Here is a 25,854-nt window from a genome sequence, read left to right as displayed (position 1 = left end):
GATCCATGTATAAATGGACTTAAGGCAGTTTCAAACCTGTGTTGTTCAAAGGTCAACTGTATATACAAATACTAAGAACCTTCCAAAGCAACCTGTAAGATGTATTTAAAAACTCAATATATACATAAATATACATGTATATATAAATACATGTAATTAAATGAATAAAGGGGCGCCTGGGTGGCTCAGTCTATTGAGCGTCTGACTCTCCATTTCCGCTCAGGTCATGATCTCCGGGTCCTGGGATTGAGCCCCGGGTCAGGTTCTGCGCTCAGCAGGGAGCTTCTCTCTTTCTCTCTCTCCCTGTGCCCCTCTCCACCCTCTCTAAAATAAAAATAAATAAACCTTTTAAAAAGGGGGGGCAAAGCTCCGGAAGTGCAAGGACCGAGGTCGTACAGGTGTGGATTCCGCCGGCGAGGCGGCTTTTTTCGAGATGCCAGGAGCCGCGGCTAAGGGCTTGAAGTTGTACAAGAGCATCGAGAGTTTCGTGGAGGCCCTGAAGCGGGACGGCAGGCTGTGCAGCTCCGAGGACATGGCTCCGGAGACCCTGGGGCTGCCCCGCCGGATCATCATGGACCACCGCTGGAGCAACGCAGAGAAACTGATGGAACTGATCCGCCGAGAGGGCCAGAAGATGACGGCTGCGCAGCCCTCAGAGACCACAGTGGGCAACATGGTGCGGAGAGTGCTCAGGATCATCCGGGAGGAGTATGGCAGACTCAGAGCGATCAGCAGGAGTCCTTGCACGAACTCTTGACATCGGAAGGCCTGAGCGAGGATTTCAGATTCCCTTATGCCCAACTCCAGTCCAACATCATTGAGGCAATTAATGAGCTGCTTGTGGAACTGGAAGGGACTACAGAACACTGCGGCCCAGGCTCTGGAGCACATCCACTCCAATGAGGTGATCATGACCATTGGCTTCTCCCGGACAGTAGAGGCCTTCCTCAAAGAGGCTGCCCGAAAGAGGAAATTCCATGTCATTGTGGCAGAGTGTGCTCCTTTCTGTCAGGGTCATGAAATGGCAGCTAATTTATCCAAAACAGGTATTGAGACAACTGTCATGACTGATGCTGCCATTTTTGCTGTTATGTCAAGAATCAACAAGGTGATCATTGGCACAAAGACCATCCTGGCCAACGGTGCCCTGAGAGCTGTGACAGGAACTCACACTCTAGCACTGGCAGCAAAACACCATTCCACCCCGCTCATCGTGTGTGCTCCCATGTTCAAGCTTTCCCCAGAGCTCCCCAATGAAGAAGATTCATTTCACAAGTTTGTGACTCCTGAAGAAGTCCTGCCTTTCACAGAAGGGGACATTCTGGAGAAGGTCAGCGTTCACTGCCCTGTCTTTGACTTGGTCCCCCCAGAGCTCATTACCCTCTTTATCTCCAACTTTGGTGGGAATGCACCTTCCTACATCTACCGCCTGATGAGTGAACTCTACCATCCTGATGATCATGCCCTATGACCACCACCTGTCCTAAGCAGAAGCTGCTTAGCCAAATACAGAATGGAGAGGCACTTCAGTGTGACTGCTGAAAACATCGTCCTTGTAATAGGGAGTGACCTGGAGTCAATCTGAAAAAACTTAATACTCTTTCCTGCCCTTTTAGTCATCCCATAACAAGAATGCACATTCAGGACTGTCTCTTGCCTTTCTGATCTTAACAGAAGCAGCAGGGCTTGACCTATAAATTTTGGAGTCTTTTGGGGCACCTGGCTGGTTCAGTTGGTAGAGCATGTGACTCTTGATCTCAGGGTCATGAGTTTGAGCCCCACATTGGGCATAGAGTTTACTTAAATTTTTTTTTGGTGGGGGAACCTCTTAATCTCTTAGTGACCTGAGGAGTCTGGAACTTAAGTTTCAGGAACTTAAACTTTCTGGTTCAGTGGGGTGTTAAACTTAACACTGAAGACCTTTCTGGGATACAGGTTTTTGCTCATAAATGGCTACCACACCTTTCCCTGGGCTGTGCCAATAAAAGCTTCTTAAAGAAAAAGAAAAGGGCGGGGGGGGGGCAAAATCTCTGTTTAAAAAAATAATTATATAAATAAATACATATGTAAGTATATGTTTGTATATAAATATTTTAATATGCATTATATATTTTTATATATAATTTATATATATATTATATATTTGTTAAAATAATATATTAATAATATAAATATATATTTATGCACATATTCAGTTTTTACAGTATTTTACAGATTGCTTTGGAAGGTTTTCTTAATTTCACAGCTGAAGTAATTAAAGAGGTGAACTGATGTTTAGTTTTGCCATTTATTGATGGTTCAAAAAGATCCAAACATGAAGTTACTATCATCAGCTGCTATTTTAGTTGGTATGCTGGTGAAGAAGTTAAGGCCCGGAGGCGAAAGGCACTATTCTCTGAGCAGTTGTTCTCATAACAATAGGAACTTTTAACAACTGTGTAGGGATCTTCTGCTAGTTGGCTATGTCCCCTGTCTGCAGTGAAGACAAATCCCGTCATCCTCAACAAGTCAATGGAGAAAACCGCAGGGCGCAGAGCACATTCACATGAAAGATGTCAAGGGCCCAATTAGTCTGACTCAGCTCCTGAATCAAAGCATGCCCGGCCTCCTTCAGATCAGGACATCTCCCGGCTAATTCTGAGATCCAGGACTCCCTTCCCACGCAGCCCCTCACACAGCAAACTCGGCACCGGGAAAAAGTCCCCAGGCACCAGAAGCACTCAGGAAAGGGGGGGCAGGGCTGGAAAGGTGTGTGCACAGACGGTGGGGAAAGAGGCCCAGAGCACAACCAAGAGGGAAGACAGCCACTCTGGGTGAGGCCACCGCAAAGGCATCAGGGAGAATGCTGGGGCTGTGAACAGGTCTGAGGGCAAGGCCAATACGGGCACCTTCTTCCAGCAAGTTGCTGCTGGGAGAAATCAACCAAAGCACCTGAAAACATGCAGCATCAGCAGCCCCAGTTCTTCACCGGCCCAGGGAGAATGGAAAATAGGCATAAATAGGCAGCAGTCCCAGTTGATACTAAGAACGGTCTGGAGTTAAAGGTGCATCTATTTGGTTTTGCCACTCAGCTGATATCCTGTTTACTAAGGCAGGAGGGAGAAGAAGGTGTTTCACAGTTAATGATGGTGGTAAGTGCCTGTGTTCCTTCATCTAGTGTGCTGGCCAAGTGGCCTTACTTAGTGCCTTCCTCACCTGACTTCTCACACCTCCTCGGGTTACTCTGGCCTCCTCCACTCCTCTGCACAGGCAATGCGTCCACAGGGTGTGCTTCCGTGCTTACTTTGTTGGTCCTCTTGCATGCATTTTACTGCTAACTACACACTCCATGGTATCTGCTTTTCTTCAGTTTCTATAACCTCTCTTCAACCCTTCCCCACCTCTTCTTAGAGACGCCATCCCTCTAAGTGCCCTTAAAGATGGATGTTATCCGGATACACTGCAGCCCCTATGTTGTGGTTGGAAAACCCATTTACAGCCCTAGACTACCTGTACTAACACTTCTAACAAGCTCACACTTACCTCTTTCCAGAGCTGGGCCTCCTATTCCCAATAGGCTCTAGAACAGGTAAAACACAGCATAACCAAAAATGAAATCATTGTCCTTCCTAAGCCTGCTTGCTCTTTCTGAGTTGATTTGTTAAATTAGTGATATTTACTCATTTGTATGAGTTGAAAACTTGGCAAGGATCACTGATCACTCCCTTGCTTAAACCAGAGTTTCAAACAACTGATTCCCATGAGTTTTCCCTTCCTTTATTTACTCCAATGGATTCCTTCCTTTCCATATTTCTTCAGCACAGGTGCTTGCATTTTTACCTGGACTACTCCAAGAGCATTCCAACTTGCAGCCTGAAAGATACATCCACCTTCCACAGCATGTCACGGTGAGCTCACAAACAAAATCTGAAACAATATCTAAAATCTGTTTAGAACCCTTTCACAGTTCCTTGTGTACCAAACTCTATGCCTATACTTGCTGCAAGGTCCTGAAAACCCACCTCCTTTTCCAACCCAAAACCTTCACTCATACTCTGCCTTCTACAGGAATGGCTCCTGGCTTAACTCTTTGTGTAGATAATCCCCTCTCTTCTGCATCCCCAAATCCTCTGCAAGATAATCCCTAGATCTCCAATCCTGGCAGCCCATTTATTTTGGAGCCTTTGCCCAGTTGGTAATTATAAAAGGCATGCTGGCTGGTGCATGACAGCTTATACTATCCACTCCAACACCCAGTGTATCCCTTAGCCTGGCTCCTAATCATCCTGAAGCAGCCCAGCATCATCAACCTGAGCATGGTTTTCCCAAAATCCCAGGCTTGGCTCAAAAGCCTCTTATTCCTTTTTTCTAGAAACCAGGGAACACCCTGTGCATATCTTGATTATTGCATTTGGCACATCCTTTTGAACTCATCTGTTTGAGGAATCCTCGAACTGTGAGCTTCTTCAGGAAGTAACTGTATCCATCTTTTTAGGAAGCACCTAGCACAGTGGTCAAGAAATGTGTGTTGGCCTCAATTTATACTCATGGGGTCAATTAGTCCTCAGTTTCATGGCATATTTTGACAGTGGTCTCCTTCTCTAGTCCAGGCATGTCAATGGGCACAGGGTGAACCAGAAAGAACACATCCTCAGATGACCCCAGAAAAGTTCCAGATTAGGCCTTCAAGTCACCAATGCCATCTTACTGTCTGGCACTCAATTTCCTTGACACATGGTTTGTCACCTCTACTAAATAACTTATCCTGCCCAACAAAGAGGGCAGGCACATCACACCCTCCAGAATGGAGGCCTACCAGGAGGGCTGACATCAGATAAGCATCAGGAAGAGGGGGAACACATTCCAGTGCTTATTACAACACAGCCCCTGAGTTGTAAAGGCTGAGAAGGGATTGCCTCAATCAAGTCAGCCATCCCAGAGACTGACGCATCTGCGTTAATGATGAGAATGTAGTGCTAGCAGCTCCAAGACAGGGGTTACAGGGTGTCACAGAAATTACAAGCAGGTAAAGAAGAGAGTTGAAATGGAGATGGATATGGTATAGAGGCCCTTTTCATTGAAGTCCCCTTTCCAGGTGTTTCTGGAATGCAGTCATAGAATAACAGTGATATCACTTACTGATTATGAGCCATACCCATTTACATATATTACCTTTAACATTTATAACATTCTGCAAGGTAGGCCTTATTATTTTACCTATTTTGTAGAAGAGAAAACCAACTAAGGTAGTCATGGAACTTGCTCAGGGTGCCCCAGTAAATCACCATCAGGTTCAGAACTGGGCCCCAATCTCCAAATCTCATTCTCTTTCTGCTTCAGCATGCTGCACATTCATGAAGAATGGATGGTTGTAATACCTATCTGCCAAGCTGAAGGCATTGTAGTCATAATTGTTCTCAAAGCAAAAAGAGACATGATATCAGTTTATTCTAAAGTTAAGTGTGAAGATGTGGCTAGGGATCCATCCCTAATTATATTCAGACAAGAGACAAATTGGCCATAGTACTCAGAACCAACACAGATACAGCAAGCAACTCAAGTGACCTAACACACTGCTCACAAAGAGACAAACACTGGGGGAAAAGGAAATAAAATGTAAATATTCATATTTAATGAATATATTCCTGTGAGGAAAAGAGAGCACTTCCAGTTAAAATATTTTTAGAGGAAAATGATGTATACTGGGCCAAGGGACACATGAGAAATGATGATGAAACATAGCAGAATCAAGAAAAGTATGACAAAAAGATTGACAAAACTCTGAAAAGCCTCAATCAGCTCAAATAGTTATAATAAGCTAAACTTTCCACTTTTATGTCAACAGATTACCTTTAATAACTATCACTGTCTTACTGATTCCCCTCCTTCTAATCTTTCCTGAGGCTTTGAGTCCATAATGAGGTTTATGACATTATGACTCTTTACAGAATTTTATTGAAGTATAGCTCTTTTTTGTCTGACTTCTTTCACTTAGCCCAATTATTCTGGGATTCATCCATGTTGTATTTATCGATAGTTCATTCCCTTTTATTGCTCAGTAGTATTCTACTGTGTGGCTAGGCTAAATATTTTTTTATCTGTTCTACCTGTTGAAAATATTTAGGTTGTTTCCCACTTTCAGCTACTAGGAATAAAGATGTAATGAATATGTGTGTATGTTTGCAAGGACATGTATTTTCTTTTCTCTTGGCTAAATATCTAGAAATATAATGGCCGGATCATTGCAGCTGTATAACTGACGTTTTAAAACCTTACAAACTGTTTCCCCAAGTGGTACCATTTTTCATTCCCACCAGTACTACATCAGAGTTCCAGTTCCTCCACATCCTCATCAACACTAGATATGATTGGTCTTTTTGAAATTTTAGTCATTCTAGTAAGTGTGTAGTTTTACTTTGAATTTCCTTAACAAGTAATGATAGAGAGCATCCTTCTGTATGCTTATTTGACCATCCATATATGTTCCTTGGTGAAGGATTTATCCAAATCTCTAATCCATTATTTTAATTGCTTTATTTATTTTGCTATTTTAAGTTTTAAGAGTTCTTTAGATATTTTAGATGCCTGTCCTTTATCAAATGTATGCTTTGCAAATATTTTCTTCCAGCCTATGGCTTATCTTTTCATTCTCTTAACTGTGTCTTTTGAAGAGCAAAAATTTTAATTTTGATGAAGTCCAATTTTTTCTTTTGGAGTCATATTTAGGAAATAATTTACTTATAAGGTGATTTTTATCTTTATGTTGAAAGTAAATTTCTTGTAGGCAGTGCATATTTAATTCTTGTTTTTAAATCTAATTTATCATGTTCTATCAATTTAATTGAGATATTTAAACCATTTACATTTAATTTCATTAATGTTATGATTTGGATTAATCTATCATGTTGTTATTTCTTTTGTAGTTTTCCCACTAGTTCTTGGCTCATCTTCTTCTCTTTTTCCATGTTCATTTGGATTAACTGAGTATGTCTTATGATTTCATCTCCTTTTTTGACTTATTAGTCATAATTCTTTGTTGTTTTACTTTAGTGGTTACTTTAGAATTAATAGTATATTTACTTAATTTATCACAGCTTAATATCAAATGATATTATACCACTTTACATTTAGTATAAAAATCTCACTACTATATACTTCTATTTTTTCACCTCTATCCATTATGCTATTATTTTCATGCATTTCACTTATGCATATTTTAATAAACTGCAATATACAGTATTGCTGTTTTTGTTTAAATTCAGTCATCTAATTAAAATTATTTAGATAATAAAAAATATCTTATATATTTACCCATGTAGTTATAATTTCTGGGTGCTTTCCATTCCTTTTATAGACCCATATTTCCATCTGTGGTAATTTTTTCTGCCTGAGGACTACATTTAACAGTTCTTATACTGCAGTTCTGCTGTCAATGCATTCTTTCAAATCTTGTATGTCTAAAAAATTATTTATTTTGCCTTTGATTGTGAAAGATATCTTCAGAGGATACAAATCCTAGATTGATAGTTGTTTTTTATTTTTCTTTCAGTGGCTTTAATAATGTTGATCCACGGTCTTCTCACTTGCATTATTTCTAACAAAAAATCTACTGACCTCATTATGCTGTATTTCTGTACATAACATTTTTATCCTCTGACTTTTTTAAATATTTTTTTCTTTATTACTGATCTTGATCAATTTGACTATGGTGTGGTTGTCTCCATGCTTCTTTTGCAAACTTGAGGTTTGTTGAGGTCCTTGAGTAGTTAGAGTATAGTTTTCCTCAAACTTGGAAAAGGTGTGGTCACTATATGTTTATTTTTTTGCCTTCTCCCTCCTTTTTGCCCTCTGTAATATTCTTTATAACACTTCTGGCCCTTTTCCTTTTCAGCATGTGATTTTAGATAGATTCTATTACAGTGGCTTCAAGTGTGCTAACATTTTCTTCTGCACTTTCTAATTTGTCATTCATCCCATCCAGCATTCCTTATCTCAGATACTGGGTCGTTTTTTATATCTTTTGTGTCCCTTCTAAACTTTTTGAACATATAGGACACTGTTATAATCCCTATTTTTTAACTAATTATTTTTATTTTGATATTCTTCTAAATTCATATACTACTATAAAAAATAATATGGAAACACTTGGCACTCTGTATCCAATTTCCTATCATGGTTACATTTGGAAAGACTAAATGCAATTTCACACCAGGGTATTGATACTTCTACAGTCAAGATACTTTAGTATCTTTACTTTATTTCTAGTATACATCCAATATATTTCACATACATCACACAAGGTTGCCTTTGATAGTTTTCCCCTCTTCAATTCCTCCACCCCCATCTGTGACCCCTGGCAATCATTCATCTGTTCTCCAGATCTAGAGTTGTGTCATATATAGAATGTTACATAAACCTAAATATGTAGTAGGCAATCTTTTGAGATATTTTTTTTCACTCAGAATAATTCCCATGACATCGATCCAAGTAATGCACATATCAATTTCTTCCTCCTTCTTTTTGCTAAGTAGCATTTCAATGTATGGATAAGGCAGTTTATTTAACCATACACTCTGAAATACATTTAGGTTGTTTACTTTTTTCTCTTTTTTAGCTATTTTGAGTAAAGCTACACTATGAACAGCTTTCATTCTCCTGGGATAAACACCAAAAAAATGCAACTGCTGGGTCATATGGTAAGCACATGTTTGGTTTTTATTATAAGAAACTTCAAAATTATGTTATGGAGTTATCATTTTATATTCCCACCAAAAATGCATGAGTGATCCAGTTTCTCTGTATCCTCACTAGCATTTGGTGTTATTATTATTTTTCATTTTAGTCATTCTGATAAGTATTGGAGTGATACCTATTTTGGTTTTAATTTGCCTTTCTCTAATGACTAACAATATTGAGCATCTTTGCAATTTATATACACCCTTCAGTAAAATGTCTGGTCATGGCTTTTGCCCATTGGTATCATCATCATCATCATCATCATCATCATTATATATACACACATGCACACACACATACAAATCCTTTGTTATATATTTGGGTTGCAAATATTTTTCTCTAGATCTACAATTCATAATTTCATCCTCTTCACAATGTCTTTCACAGAGCAAACATTCTGAATTTTGTTGAACTTTTGTTGAACATTCTGAACTTTGCTGAAGTTTGTTTTATGGCCTGAAATATGATCTATCTTGCTGAATGTTCCATGGACACTTGAAAATGTATTTTACTTTGTTGGGTGAAATGTTGTGGATATGTCAATAACCATGATTGTGCTGTTCAGTTCTATATTCTTGACATTTTTCTGCCTATTAGTTCTATCAAGTAGGGTGCTGAAGTCCTCAACTATAATTGTGGATCTGCCTTGTTCTCTTTTAGGCTCCATAAATTTTTTATTTCATGTATTTTGAGGCACACACATTTAGGAGTGTTACATCTTCCTGGTGGATTGATTATGTAATAGTCTTCTTTGTCGAAGAGAGTTTTCTTTGCTCTAGAGTATACTTTATATGATACTAGCATGGTTAAACTTGCTTTCTTCCTTTATTGATGTTTCCATGGTGTATCTTTTTCTGTCCTTTTACTTTCAACCTATCTATGTAACTGTATTTGAAGTGAGTTACCTCTACAGAGCATAGCACAGAATCATGTATTTTGGAATCCATTCTACCAATTCCTATCTTTTAATTGGTTCATTCAGATGATTTACATCTAAAGTATTGATATGTTAGAACATAAACTTGCCATTTTATTATTTGTTCTCTCTTTGTTTCCTCTGTTTCTCTCTCTATTTTTTAAAAATTTTCCTCAGTTGAGTTTTTTAGGATTCCATATTGATTTATTTATAATGTTTTTGAGAATATCACTTCACATTGTTTTGTTAGTAGTTCTAGATATTATAATATACAAAGCTAACTATCACAGTCTACGGGTATCAACATTTTACCACCTTACTTTCACTTAGGTGACTTTATTGTCCTGTTTTTAAAATATAGTTGTCCTAAGTATTTCCTCTACATACATTGAGCATCATATCAAATGATATTATAATTTTTTGTTTCAGCCATTTAATTATGATTTAAGATAGTAATGACAAGTGGGATAATCTATGTTCTTTTCCTTCTGAATTTCCAAGACTTCTTTATCATTTCCTTTTTATTCAGAAAAAATTCCTTTAATCATTCTCAAAGGCTAGATTTCCTCATGACAGATTCTTTTAGTTTATCTTTGTCTGAGAATGTATTTATTTCCCCTTCATTTCTAAGGGATATTTTCATTGGCTATAAAATTCACAGGTGATAATTCTTTCTTTTCAGTATCTCAAAATTATTGTACCACTTCCTACTACATAGGCATGTACCTACATGAAACCTACAACATGGTTTCATATGAGAAATTTGCTATCATTCAAACTGGTGTCCCCCTATAATTTCTCTGTCTGCTTCAAGATTGACTCTTATCTCTAGTTTTCAGAAGTTTAATTATGATGGATCTTGGCATGGATTTCTTTGGGATTATTCTATTTGGGGTTGCTTAGCTTCTTGAATCCATAAATTTGTACCTTTTGCCAAATTTGGGGATTTTTAGCCATTATGTCTTCAAATACATTTCAGTTACACTTATCCTCTCTTCTCTTTTGGGACTCTAGTGATATAAATGTTAGCTTCTTTGTTATGGTTCCATAGGTCCCTGATATGCTATTCTTTTTTTTTTTGAGTATAGTTTCTCTTTGTTGCTCAAGCTGGATAAATTCTGTTAATTATCCTCAGGTTCACTGATTTTATCTATGTCATTGCCACTCTACTATTAAGCCCATCCAGCAAGTTTTTAAACTTCCTGTTATTATACTTGTCAGTTCTATAATTTCTGTATTTTAATAACATCTGTTTCTTTGGTTAGATTTTCTGTTTTCTCATTTGTTTTAAAAGTGTCATTGCTCACTGAAGCACTTTTATGATAGCTGTTTTAAAATCCTTATCAGACAATTGCACCATTCAATTCATCTCACTATTGACTTTTCTCTTTCAAGGTGTGATTTTCCTTATTTTTGGAATGATGAGTGATTTTTCTATTATATCCTGGATATTTGGGGCATTATGTTGGGCGACTCCCATTTAATATTCTGTTGTTAGTAGACAGTTCCCATGATCAGGTATAGCTTAAGGGCCAGGTGAGTGTGAACGTTCAGATTCCCACTAGTCCCCACCTACAGCATCCCCCCAAAAATGGGTACTGTCTCATTAGGGTGCATTAGGGTAGGAGGTCAGCCCCCTCCTTGGTCTCACTAAAATCTTCCTTGGGACAGGGGTGGCATAGACTCACACCACCTCATCACCTCTGTGGTGGGGTGTAAGATCAGAGTCCTTCTAAGACTCAATGACACCAGGTAGGGAGGAAAAAGAAAGATAAACACTCTGCTTTATTGTTATAGGATGGGAGTGAAAGTTCAGCTCACCAAGGGGCCCCACTGACAAAGTAGGGGGAAGGAAGAAAAGCATAGTGGCCACTAGCCTTTGCTCCCACTAACTTATGTCTCATGATGTCTCATGATGGCCTCTAGGCAGCCCAGCTTCCTCTTCCTATCTTTCAGAGGCTTCCTGTGTGTGTTTGTTGTATTATGTTCAGGGATTTTCATTTGTGAGTGAGGGGGAGAATCTGGGAGGAACAAGGCGGTTCCATCTTAGAACTAGAAGTCCTATAATAACTGTTTTAATGCACTTATTTGCTAATTCTAACATCTGTGTCAATCCTGGATCAATTTTGATGGATCCATTTCTCTCAGTATGGCTCTTATTTTCAGTAAATTGTCTAGTAAATTCTGAATGGGTTCCAGACATTACAAATTTCACCTTGCTGGGAGCTGGGTATTTGTGCTCTTGTAAATTTGCTTTAGCTTTGTTTGGGGATGCTGTTATTTGGAACCAGTTTGATCCTTTTGGATATTACTTTTAAGATTTATTAAGTGGAGGGGCGCCTGGGTGGCTCAGTTGGTTAAGCGACTGCCTTCGGCTCAGGTCATGATCCTGGAGTCCCAGGATCGAGTCCCGCATCGGGCTCCCTGCTCGGCAGGGAGTCTGCTTCTCCCTCTGACCCTCCCCCGTCTCATGCTCTCTCTATCTCATTCTCTCTCTCAAATAAATAAATAAAATCTTTAAAAAAAAAAAAAAAGATGTATTAAGTGGAACCAGAGCTGGGCTCAGTCTGTGGCTAATTAGTCTCTATTGTCGAAGTAAAACTCTTACCTACTCAATGGTACTATTCCAATGCCCCATAAGTTATGAGATTTCCAATCTAACTAGTGGGAACAGGCAATTCCCAGCCCTGAGTTAGCTAGGAGGCTCCTTTTGGCTTGTTCTTCCTCCAGCCTTAGGCATTTTCCTCATTTGCATGCACTGATCTCAATACTCAGTTGAATGTTTGAGGGGGACTCTGCAGATCTCTAGAGGTTTCTCCGTGTACCTCTCTCCTCTCTGGTACTGTATCTTGTGAACACTGGCCATTTTGGTCTCCCCAGACTCTCTGCTCTGCCTTGTCCACTCAGAGTCACTACCAGGCTATGCCTTGGTTCCCCTCTCTGCATCATATCCTTGAAACTCTCTCAATGCAGTAAGCTGGGCCAATCATAGGGTTTACCTGTTTGTTTCCCACCCATCTGGGACCACAATCACTAACTGTCTAAAGCCCAGTGTCTTGAAAACAATTATCTCATATATTATACTAGATTAGACTAGATTAGATTAATTTATTTGCTGGTCGTAGAAACACAAAAAACAAAAATATTTGGTTGTTCTAGATGGAACAGCAAATCCTATCCTTATTATTCCATCTTGTCTATAACCAGGATTATTATCATTTAATTATGTTCTTCCTATTTTTAGCAGATTGTGTTTTTTCCAAACACTTCTATATTTTGCATCTAATCTGATTCTCATTATCAGCCTATGAAGTTGATTAGGTGAGTATTTTACAAATGAACCTTGCACACACAGTAAATGTCTTGCCTGTTTCTCAGTGCTAAGGGGATAGCCTTCACATTCCTGCCTAGCCCATAGTCATCATCAATGCTGTCTCTGTACTGTTTGATCACTCTATATAAAATATAAGTAACTGGGGGTACAGTTTACACTTTCCCTTTATCCTCTGACTGGCTTTTAATATTTCTAAATTCCCATTGGATGACTAACTCATTAATTTATCCTACTTGGCACATGTGACTACTCATTGCATTAATTTTGTCTTTCAAGTATATATTATAGATGAACAACAAAAAGGTACTCTATATAGTATGGAAATTACCGTGTAGAGTAAACCAGAGAAGTAAGCATCACTATGAGAGAGAAGTCGAGAGAGCTGTCTCATGTACCCCATTCCTACACACACTGCACATAAATAGAAAATTTGATAATCACATTTCCGTAATTATCTATTTTACTTCAGTCAAACATAGTGTTTAATGTTCTGCTCAGTACCAGTGATCTGAAATCACCTGGCCTACTTATTCAAGACATTTATTGGGGTGCCTGGGTGGTTTAGACGTTAAGCATCTGCCTTTGGCTCAGGTCATGATCCCAGGGTCCTGGGATCGAGTACCACATCGGGCTCCCTGCTCTGTGGGAAGCCTGCTTCTCCCTCTCCTACTCCCCTTGCTTGTGTTACCTCTCTCCCTGTGTCTCTCTCTGTCAAATAAATAAATAAAATCTTAAAAAAAAGAACACATTTATTACCTGCTAATTTATAGTAGGTCTGATATTTAGAATATCCCCTAAATTTTGAGTTATATGATATTCATTTCAGGCCATCAATCTCTGAAAACCACTGTTCAGTTTATTTGGATGTTGAGTAAACACGAGCATTCTCAGGGTTTTTTCTTTTTGAAATAATTGTTTTCAATTACTAAACAGTCTGATGTAAAAAATAATAATGTAAAAATACTTACATTATAATTCTCTTTCTTACATAATCTGTCTAAAGAAGTGAATAAAAGCAAACCCACAGAACTATGTACCTGGATATATTTGCAACCACTCTCAACATATAGGGTTTAAGAAATATCTTTTTAGTTCTTTAACTTTCCTACACAAACTTATGAAAGAATTCTTGATTAGATATCCCAAGGAAGATTTGAAGCTGATCTGCTTCCAGTCTTCTCAGCCTGGAATTGCCAACATACAAACTGGGTGATTTTTTTCTCTTGCCACACTAGAGAGAGTGGGAAGCAGAGATCCTAGAGCTTTCTTGGTGATGGGACTACATCAGTAGAAATGTATCCCTCATGAAATCATTTTGTGTAGCTCAAGCTGGAGCACAAATTCCATCCATTACAGAATCTCATCATCAGTCTTTCTGCAAATGACACAATGAACAACTAGATAGCAAGTGATCAATCAAACATGGAGATGGCCAAACACAAGTGCTCTGAGGACCAGAGAAAGGTGTGAGCCTGAAGTGGTCATGGAAGGACTGATGGTAGCGTTGTGCTCAACCACTGAACTAGACCCAGCTAGAAATTCGCCTGGCAAAGTGCATGTGTCTGGTATTTGTTTTCTGTGTGAATATGTGGAAGCATGTGTCTGGAGGTGGTGAGGCAGGAACTTGGAAACCTGCACCTCCCTCTTGGCTTTACTCATCTCGGTCCCAGGGGCTGTGGCTCCTTGGAGGCACCTTGAAAGCCTCATGAGCACAAGGCTGTTGCTTGCTGAGCCTGACCTTCTCCAGAAGCTGGTTTTAGACCCTGCATGTCAGCTGATGTCATCTGGGAACTGAGAGGCCCTGGCTCAGAGGCCATTCCTTCCCTCCTTCAGTTAATTATCTCACAGGTGCTGCAGGCCTTCCTCAGTCACCTCATCCCCTTAGAACACCTCAGTTCTGCTCTGTGTCCCACAGCCACCATCATAGGCTGGGACATTCTAGAGGTGCTGACCTTTGGGCTGGACCTGGGGAAACCAGCCAGAGCCTGCTCTCAGTCCTCCTGTCCTGCACATATATACAACAGTACACATCTTTCTCTGGTTTTGGTGTAGAACCTCACTTAACTATTGTGAAAGGAAAATTACTTTAAGAGTTAGAAACAGGCTCCTTCATGAGGATAGCAAAGCCCATCCAAAAACTGGGCAGTAAAAGATCACCACTGTAAAACACGGGACAGATGCCATGATGTTGGTGTCCAGAGCCTGGGTAAGCAGGGCTACCAGAATCAGAAGTATGATGGGCCCCAGCTTCCTTTCTTTTCCTCTCCATCTTCTCAGGGGAATGGGGAAAGCAGTCCCCCAAGTGAGTGGTTCCCAGGGGGCACACATCTGTTTCTCCAGTTTTTGTTTTGTTTTAAGATTTTATTTTCATTCATTTATTTATTTATTTAGAGAGAGAGAGCATGAGCAGGGAGAGAGGCAGAGGAGAGGGAGAGAGAGAATCTCAGGCAGACTACTTGCTGAGCGCAGAGCCTGACATGGGGCTTGATCTCATTACCCTGAGATCATGACCTGGGCCGAAACCAAGAGTTGGATGCCTAACCGACTGAACCACCCAGGTTCCCCTCTGTTTCTCCAGTTTTTATCATGAAGGCACCAAGGCTTTTTGTCTGACTCCATTACATGCCTTTTGCCAAGTGTAAAACTGTACATTTGTGCAATTCTAGTGGTGTATTTCCACGAGAAAATGTACCATTCAGCTTGTAGCTCTGTCAGCACCTCATGCCAAGCTTTCTGGGGCATAAGCAACCATAACACCAAATTAGCCAGGACCCCAAATATCTTATCTGCCACACAAAGACCCAGAGGTGAAACATTTATGAGGCGAGAAGAGAATTTGAAACACAATACATTTTTCTGATCTATAGAAATGAAAGGACATTGTTTCATTTGCTGTTGTACTAAGGAATAGGTTCCCCTTCTGCATGCAAAAAATAAGATAACTGAGTCACAGTGTAATAATATATTAAGAGATTGTCATAGAATTTTTTTATCAACTCATTATAAACATTTATTTTTGTGGATATTTAAAAATCTTCAATTAGGCAGTACCTAAGGCAGTACTACAATATTTCATAAGATCCAAGATCATAGCTTGACAGTCTAAAATAGATGTTAGGAGTTACTAAGAGGAAACAGAGAGATTAAAGGGTCTGCTGATGTATACAAATATTTAATTTGAAGTCAAATGTCCTGCTATAGGGCTGAATGAACAAAGCAAACACCTACAACACAGACACAATCTAAACCCTTCAAAACAGAATCAGGAAAGAAGGTCACAGCTGTTTCACCAAGCAATGGTTGTTCCAAAGCATATTCTCTTCATAAAACAGTTCCAAACAGAATCCTTATTGTTCTGTTTAGAAGTGGCACAGTATCAGGAGCTCTGTGGAATCTGTTAGGCTGTGTAAATCGCAGAGGACAGCTCTGTTTGTTTTCTGAGTTTCTATGAAATCTAATAGCTACTTATGTGAGCAGAAACATAGAGACCTTCACCTCCTCAACTGTGTGTCCCCACATCTCTTAAATACAAAGGCACTGCTTCATTTAAATTCATTTTGCATACTATTTCCGTTTTCATCATAAATATCACTAGTAATACACATACATATAAACTATAACATTTCCTAGGTTTCTACCATAGTCAATTAGTTTTTAACCATCTAATCTAGAATTACAGTGGAGATTTTTTTTTTTTTTTGAGTATAGTTTATATTGGACTCCTGAAAGGATATTTAAGAAATAAAATATCTGGTTCTGGAGATAGCTTACTATCTTTTCTGAACAACAGACATACATCTATGAATAAAATGATCCTTGAAGACATTCTTTGAATAAGCATATATTGAGAGCTAGTCTATGGCCATACCACCCTGAACGCGCCCGATCTCATCTGATCTCGGAAGCTAAGCAGGGTCGGGCCTGGTTAGTACTTGGATGGGAGAGCTACCATTTACTGATGACTTGTCCATGAGCTCACAAATTTGTGGGTGGCAGTCTTAAATATCTGAAATATTTAAGGTAGACTAGGATCAGTGCTTGAGGAGGGGGATCAATTCATTATTTTTTGACTGAATTTTGAAAGGACAGGAAAAGAAAAATGTGGGCATGGTTAGTTCAGAATTCTCTAGAGAGGAGAAAGAAATCAAGCTCAGCTTGAGGGCATTTATCCAAAAAACAGGAAAACACTAAACCCAAAAGATACATGCCACCCCCATGTTCACTGCAGCATTATCACAAAGGTCAAGACAAGTGAACAACCTAAGCTTCCACCAGTGGATGAATAAAGATGTGAGATATATATAAATATTTTTCAGCCATAAAAAAGAATGAAATGTTGCTATTTGCAACACCATGGATGGATTTTGAAGGCATTATGTTAAGTAAAATAAGTCAGACACAGAAAGACAAATCCTGTATGATCTCATTTATATAAGTGGAATCTAAAATAAAACAAAACAAATTCATAGATGCAAAGAACAGATTGATGATTGCTAGAGCTGTGGGGGGATGTTGGAGGGTGGGCAAAATGGGTGAAGGGGGTCAAAAGGTACAAACTTCCAATTATAAAATAAATAAGTCATGGAGATGAAAACAAATTTTTAATGAGCTTTGAAAGGTCAGGAAAAGATAAAAACAATGTGGGCATGGGTAGTTCAGAATGCTCCAGAGAGGAGGCAGAAATCAAGCTGGATTTTGAAGTAAACACCAATTTAGTGGCTCCATTATCAAGTCGCCCTTGTGCGGAGGGCACACATAATTACACAAGGCAGGAAGGGAAAAGTGCTCTAAAAGAGAGGAACATGGGCTAAAGGATGATGGGAGCTAAGAAGAGGATGCATCTGGGGAGAGGCATCAGGGAGCCTTCTGAAGGTAGGATTCAGGCTGAACCATGAAGGACAGTGAGCATTTTGACAGAAAACAGATGAAGACTGAAGGAGAAGAGTAAACAAAACATAAGGACTGAAAATACAATAAATATCAGGTAGTCCCCAAGCTATCTATTTTCACTTTTAGTATAAAAGTGAAGTGCAAGTGAGAAGTAGAAATCTACTGAAAGGAAAAAAGTAGAGACAGGAAAACCATTCCCCTCTGCTCTTGATTCTTTTCATCCATGCCTGCCTTACAGTTTTCATGTCTCCCTTCTGCTGGCTTCTTTCCCTCTGCTTACAAATACACTCAAATCCTTTCATCCATAAATAAAGTTCAACACTCTCCCTTATCAGGCATCATTTGTGCAGCCACCAAATCTCTTGGCTCCCTCCTTCCCACCATGAGATGGCGTGGCTGATGTGGGACTGCCGTGATTTGCTGTGACCAGTGAACTGGGGGAAGTCATGCATGTCTTGCCACGTTCCCGTGATGATCCAACATCACTTGGTGATGTACATGCGGAAGAGTGTAATTGTCATATTTGGGGGGGGCAATGTCCCTTTTGTGAATTTTTTATTTTACATTGTATATGTAAAAGAAACACATATTTGTGTTTGGATCGGAACTGCCAGAGAAAACTTTAATATAAGCAGCTACAGAGAGGAGAGGAACTGCTTTCTCCCCATCAGACTTATCAGAGTGTGTGAAATAGTGTGCATATATACATTAGATACAAGATATAATGTCTGTAAAATATATATACAACAAAGGAATGATGGAAAGGAAGGAAAAACTTAATACTTTCATTAATTCTTTCATTTAAAATCTTAGTGACTAATACAAGTCTTATTTTATGAAGATTTTTTCCAGAACTTCACATTTGATGACTTCAGGCAATTTTCTAAAAAATGTTTTATAACCACTTAATGTTAACATAAGACTTGGGGTAAAGAACTGCATTTAAAAACCATAGAAGCTCTGCAGTTAAACACCACAGTGTCCCAAAGGGACCCAATTCCCTGACCATGACATCAAGAAGCACAGATGTCTAGCCCACAATGAGTGAACAGACAGAGCAGCATCAGACCCAAAGCACTGAGGACTTCAATGTTGCCCAACAAGTTACTCAGAGGTTACTGTAAACATTTTGTAGCCTCCTCCATATTGGATATTTAATGTCCATGATAGATAGTACTGCCACTCCGGAAAATGCTTAGCCCATACTAAATTATGGCCTATAACTGCTTTTTCATCAAGGCTAGATAAATAAAAAGCTATTTCTATATCTGGATATAGAAAGCGTACATTACATATATAATTTCCTACTTCTATCCTCAAAAATAGAATGTACTCTCTAGCTCTGCATTATAAAATTAACTTTGCTTTTAGCAAAATCTGATGAATCTAGTTCAATAGTTTGCAGGTGAGCAGGCTATTCAGTGGGTCTCCTAAAATGATTTAGGTTATTTTTCTGTGAATAAAGAGTTGACATAGTCCCTGGGGCCAGGTGCTATCACAGGTGGGTTGCATGTTTATGTAGTACCCAGGGTGTCCTTTTTCCACAATAAGAATGCAATGCCTGTGCCTTGACCTAAATCCACCAAACCAGGACCTATGGAGTGGAATCTCTAAGCCATATTTTAACAGGATCCATGGAGGCCCCTAAGCATACGCCCTCAGGACTAGGCTGAGTTCCTCAACCCTCCTCAAACCCAAGAGGCATCCAAGCCGCTCTGTCACCTCTGATAGCATACTCTACAGGCTCAATCTCAAATGATCCCTTCATCTGTGTGCTCCTCAGTTGGATAAAAGCTCCTTGAGGTCAATGACTGTCAGTCAAAAGCCCCTCTGATTCCCAGCTGCCAGCACAGGATTGGCCTCTGTTTCCAGATGAATAAATATATGAACAAGTACTGCCAAGGGGTTAACATGGAGACACATCTGCACAGTTTTGCAATGGAATGGGAATCCCAGTGAAGTGGCATTTGCAGGCACACTCAGAAGCTCCAGAGGAGAGCTACTAACAAGAATGAATTGGAAGGAAATGGACAACTAGTTATTGGCCCTACATCAGTGGAGGAATCACAGAAACATGCTCTTGAGCTTGGCAGCAACAGAAGCAAGAATGGGGAGATGGTCCAGCTGCACAGTGTAAACTTTAAAAGAATAGAGAACACTGAACCAAATGCAAGTCTGCAAGCCTCCTGGCTAAACCTCTTGTGGAGCCTGAGGGAAAAGACAATGAAATGGCATAAATAAATAAAATAAAAGAGGAAGTATTACATCCAGGAGAACCAGACAAAAATGAGTTAAGAGGAAGGTATAAATGCAATTTTTAAAGAAAAGTGACGACACATAATGTAGAGGAGACTCATCATAGTTCATTTAACTTAACTTCATTTAGCTTATTGAGATGTCCCATTGACCAGGCACTGCTGTAGGAGTTGCACAAACAGACCTCTTCTGGGGTATACAGACAATTAAAGACAAATAAAGAACTACAAGATATGCCAGATATTTTGAAGAAAAATAAAAGTACATTGAAAGAATGGAGAGTAATGGTGCAGAAGAATGCTATTTTTGATGGAGCAGGCAGAAAAACTCTGAAAAGGAAACTGTTATGCACAGAATAGAGTGACATGGTGACGTGTTGTCAGGTTGGTGCTAGAGGAGGAGAAGAGAACAGGTAAAGGTGCTGGGATAAGAGCATACTTTGGTGCATTAGATAAATTAAGAAGATAAGAGTCAATGGGGCTGGGCAGAGAGCAAGAGAATGGTAGACACAATTGGTCAGGGCTCGTCAGATGTGCTTGGAAACCAGTATCAGCAACAGTGGACTTTACTCTGAGTGAGATGGGAATCTCAAAGGAACAGAGTAAAGGGCTAGCATGGGGCTGGGGCACAGTGGACCCTGAGAGGAGAAGCTCATGGATCTAGATTTGAGAACTTGAGGTATTTCTACACAAAGAAGGAAAGGAGCTGGGGGAAAAAAAAACTGAAGAAAAAGCAAAAGCAAGGGAAATCCAGACACAATCCACTGGTAGTTGTGCCTCGGTGCTGCTGAGAGCTGCCAATGTCTTGAGGTTTGCACATTTTGACCATGGGTTTTCTCCCACAGCTCTGGACATGGGGAAGGCAGACTTGCTTGGCCTGCTTTTGCAACCCTTGCTGGATCTGTGGGTAGTCTTGCCCTTATACAGACCCACACTTGGCTGATGAAGGGGTTCAAAATATGCCATCCCAAAATGTGCCACTCAGGCCTAAGAATTATTTTCAGTTGAAGGCAACTCAGAAAAAGCAGACACAAGAAGAACTCTTCCCCTATTTACTTGAGAATGGAACAGAGTCCCCTTGTGAAGATGCTCCTTCCTCCCCCAATGTCCAGACCAGGAAGAAAGTAACAGCCTTATTACAGGAGATGAGATGACACTAAGAAAGAGTCTACACAAACTTTACTAACTAGCTCCTATCTACCGTTAGTTTCCTCATATATTTGCCAGCCCTAAAAGCCTTTTCCTTACCGTGTCACTTATCTACAGATTTATTGTTCTTTTGTTAAGATGTCATGTAAGCCCAAGTTCCAACCACCTCTGTTTTTTTTTTTTTTAATATTTATTTATTTGAGTGTGAGCAAGGGCAAGGGAGCAGAGAGGGAGAGAGAGTCTCAAGCAGACTATGCGCTGGGCACAGAGCCAGACTCGGGGCTTGATCTCACAATCCTGAGATCATGACCTGAGCCTGTCAGATGCTCAACCAACTGAGCTTCCCAGGTGCTCCGCAACCAGATCTTCTGAGTTAACCCATCCCTCAGTACCCCTGTGGTTATGCTTGATGCACACATTAATATACTTCTGTTTGTTTTTCTCTTACTAATCTTTCTTTTGCCCATCTAATTTGCAGAGCCCTAGCCCTAGGGTATGACTCTAAGGTGGGTACAGGAAAAGAATTTCTTTCTTCTCCTACAGCAGGTACTGCAATCTCATTGCAGCAGCCCCCAACTTTCAAACACATAACATTCTTGCGCCAGCATTATTTGGTCATACCATTTTCCTTACCAGAACCTGGAATACTGTGAAAAAGTCCAGGGGGGAGGGCACCAAATACTTCTGAAAGTCACCTATCAAGAAAACATGGAGGTGATGCCGTAATAACAATGTTTTATCATGTATTCACATGACAAAGAATACCAAATAGAGCAAGGAATCATTTTTATCACTTTCTTTCCTACCCACAAGGGATAATAATTTGATTAACTTCAGCAATACTACAACTTCTCAAAAGTTTTTTCAACAGAGCAACTGTTTAATAGTTAAGCATTTTATATTTATCAAAGATGAACAACTTCAGAATAAAAAGATAAAATTTATAGGAAAATTACTGAGTCTTTCCAAATCCTTGGAGAATCAGAATTCGCAAAGAAGTACCATATTCAGTATGCCCAATTATAACATGCAGGTAAAAAGCAAATAATGGTTACTCTGCTTAAAAACTAACACTCAAGTAAGTATAACTTAGGAAAATTGTTCCAGAACATGCTGACTGATCTTTCCCCGATACTGACTTCTACAGCCTCAAAATCCTAAAAGGACTTTATTTAAAGGTGATAAAAAGCAAACAAAAAAACCCAGAACTTGAGAATCATTTCCTTTGTTCTGTATAGTGAACACTGGTATTCGCCAAACTCTTCATGCAAAAAAAAATCAGAATATTTGAAATGAATATTATTTCTCAGTAACGGCATCCACAGCATTAGGACTATAATTTAGTCTTACTCTCTTGCTCAATGCTCTCATTTTGCAGGTTGGGGAAACTGAGGTCCAGGCAACACCTGTGTTGATCCCAGTTCTGGCTCCAGTCCTGGGTCCTTCCACAAAGCCCTGCTGCCTTCCAGAAGAAGCCTTTCTTAGGTGATCATAATGTGCATGCAGGAATCTGCCAGCAAAGCCTGACAAATCTGCTTACGACTTGATATCCAGCAAAGGAGGTTCACAATCCCAGTGGAGAGCCGGAGGGCTTGAGACAAGCCAAATATATATCTGAGAAATCAGATCCAAGTGTGAAACTGTCACTTGTTCCTATACGCACTTTCCTCTAGAGCCATTTTTATTTTTTGTTCATTGCCTCACCATTTCATCCTAGAGGCATCTGTTAACCTGCATAATTCAGTCAAATGCTCTCTGGATGCCCTCCTCACAAAGCTGCAGATTCAGGTTTGGCCCTAAGCAAGCCCACTTGCAGGGTGAGGTCATGAGTCTGCGCCCCCCCCACTCCCCGCAATAGCAGTTGCCTGGGGGACAAGCCCTCCCACTGATCAGGCACAGAGTTCACAGGTCAGGGACCCAGACCTGCCCACCCAAGGGTCGAAGGTACCACCTGTTCCTTTTCTTCTTAGTAGTGGTCTTCCTCTTCCAATTCTTCACCCTAGAGAATCTTCTCACATCCAGCCTGGACACCGTGTGAGGCATTACCTTGTAAATACAGTTTTCTGTTACCCAGCTATGATAACTTGCATTTTAAATGACTGCAGTAGGGCACATCTTATCACAAAACAGTGAATTTCAAAGGAGTGCAAAGTCATGCAATTAACCTGCATATTGAAAGGATCAAGTAAATTTCTCAGTACTACAGCCATCAACTAGACACATTTCTAGGAGGAGGTGGGTGTCAATTTTTAGGACTTTTAATGAGGAAGCTGTAGCCACAAAAGAAAAAAATAAAGATGTGGATTCTGAACTTGGAAACCAGAAGCTATTTTATGGGTAACTGCTCCTCCACCACCCCCTAACTCAGGAGAATTATGTGAACATATTTTTCTATAATCAGTGTACTTAATTATTTAATTTTAATTACTTTAATTTAATTAAAAACATATACAGCAAATAAGACTTTGCACCTCATCTAATTTTACTAATATTTGTATAATGCTATTGCATGATGTTAGGGAAGAAGCAAATGGTCAAAGATCCCTCTGTCTTCAGAAGCAAATGGAAATATGTAGTTCCTTTAATATCTGCATTAGTATCATCCCTCTGCATTCAGCTACTTGTTGATAAAAGTCAGAAGGTGTACCGATTTGTGAAAACATGTAAATATATTCAGAGATTAGAGTCCATTTTTAAATGCTGAGGCAAGTAGATTATAAGTGGAAATAATTCTTATATACAATTATTGCTTTTAAGGCTAGCATCTTCCCAGAGACAAAGAAAATGACACATGTAACCAAAAGAAAATCACCACAATTTTAACTGTACGATATGTAGAGATTGTCCCCATAATCTCATTAAAATATAAATTTATATTTAATAAAACATATTACAACATAAATGTATCTATGAAAATATAAACATATGCTGTTACCAAAACAAACAAACAAAAAACCCCATAGGCTCAAAATGGTGTCACTTAGGATTCCCAAACTGGTGCCCAATACATAATCTAATTGCAGTTTCAACTTCCTCCAGAAATGTAGTCTTGACTGGTCAGCCAGGAATTTTTCAATCCAAGCTGAGTCTGTCATCAGGAAACTCTCCAGCCCTCAATGTGTATAATAAGATACCTTGCCTTCCCCTTAGAAAATGGGCTCTCCTGGAACAGTCTTTTTCTTTTGCTAATAACTTTCTTGTCCCAACCCTCTTTCTATAAAAACTTTCCATTTTGCAAAACTCCTTGGAGCCCCCTCTACTTGCTAGGTGAGGTACTGACCAATTTATAAATCATTTAATAAAGCCAATTAGATCGTCAAATTTCCTTGGTTGAATTTTTTTTATTTAACAAAGCCATGAGACTTTTTTTTAGGAAATAGTCAACAGACAGGTGAACATTAGCCTGGATAAAAACTCTTAATCATCTCCAATGGATGGACTAAAAAATCAAGGCATGGAGCTTTGCAATTTCTTTCCTTTTTTTTTTTTTTTTTTATTATGTTTGTTAATCACCATACATTACATCATTAGTTTTTGATGTACTGTTCCATGATTCATTGTTTGCATATAACACCCAGTGCTCCATTCAGTATGTACCCTCTTTAATACCTATCACCAGGCTAACCCATCCCCCCACCCTCTCCCCTCTAGAACCCTCAGTTTGTTTCTCAAAGTCCATAGTCTCTCATGGTTCATCTTGCCCTCCAATTTCCCCCTCTTGATTTTTCCCTTCCTGCTATCTTCTTTTTTTTTTTTAACATATAATGTATTATTTGTTTCAGAGGTACAGGTCTGTGATTCAACAGTCTTGCACAATTCACAGCCCTTACCATAGCACACACCTTCCCCAATGTCTATCACCCAGCCACCCCATGCCTCACACCGCCCACCACTCCAACAACCCTCAGTTTGTTTCCTGAGATTAAGAATTACTCATATCAGTGAGGGTATATGATACATGTCTTTCTCTGATTGACTTATTTCACTCAGCATAATACCCTACAGTTCCAACCACATCATTGCAAATGGCAAGATTTCATTCCTTTTGATGGCTGTGTAATGTATCATGTATATATATACCACATCTTCTTTATCCATTCATCTGTCGATGGACATCTTGGCTCTTTCCACAGTTTGGCTATTGTGGACATTGCTGCTATAAATATCGGGGTGCATGTACCCCTTCGGATCCCTACACTTGTATCTTTGGTACAAAGTACTGCAATTTTTGGGTCATATGATAGCTCTATTTTCAACTTTTTGAGGAACCTCCATACTGTTTTCCAGAGTGGCTGCACCAGCTTGCATTCCCACCAACAGTGTAGGAGGGGTCCACTTTCTCCACATCCACGCCAACATCTGTCGTTTCCAGACTTATTAATTTTAGCCATTCTGACTGGTGTGAGGTGGTATCTCATTGAGGTTTTGAAATTGGATTTCCCTGATGCCGAGTGATGTTGAGCACTTTTTCATGTGTCTGTTGGCCATTTGGATGTCTTCTTGGAAAAATGTCTGTTCATGTCTTCTGCCCATTTCTTGATTGGATTTTTTGTTCTTTGGGTGTTGAGTTTGGTAAGTTCTTTATAGATTTTGGA

At 39.5% G+C, this 25,854-nt stretch overlaps 1 protein-coding gene and 1 pseudogene across 2 annotated transcripts in view; one reads left to right on the top strand and one right to left on the bottom strand.

The window, feature by feature from the left end:
- The window catches only part of GABRB3 (gamma-aminobutyric acid type A receptor subunit beta3), a 218,884-nt gene that overhangs the window by 93,465 nt on the left and 99,565 nt on the right, over positions 1-25,854 (bottom strand). The window lies entirely within an intron of this gene.
- Positions 385-2,002, top strand: LOC102748303 (translation initiation factor eIF2B subunit beta pseudogene; annotated as a pseudogene).

This window comes from Leptonychotes weddellii, chromosome 9, assembly GCF_054177405.1.
Source record: "Leptonychotes weddellii isolate Sample4059 chromosome 9, ASM5417740v2, whole genome shotgun sequence".
Classification (NCBI taxonomy): domain Eukaryota; kingdom Metazoa; phylum Chordata; class Mammalia; order Carnivora; family Phocidae; genus Leptonychotes; species Leptonychotes weddellii.
This window is presented reverse-complemented; position numbering and strand designations above follow the sequence as displayed.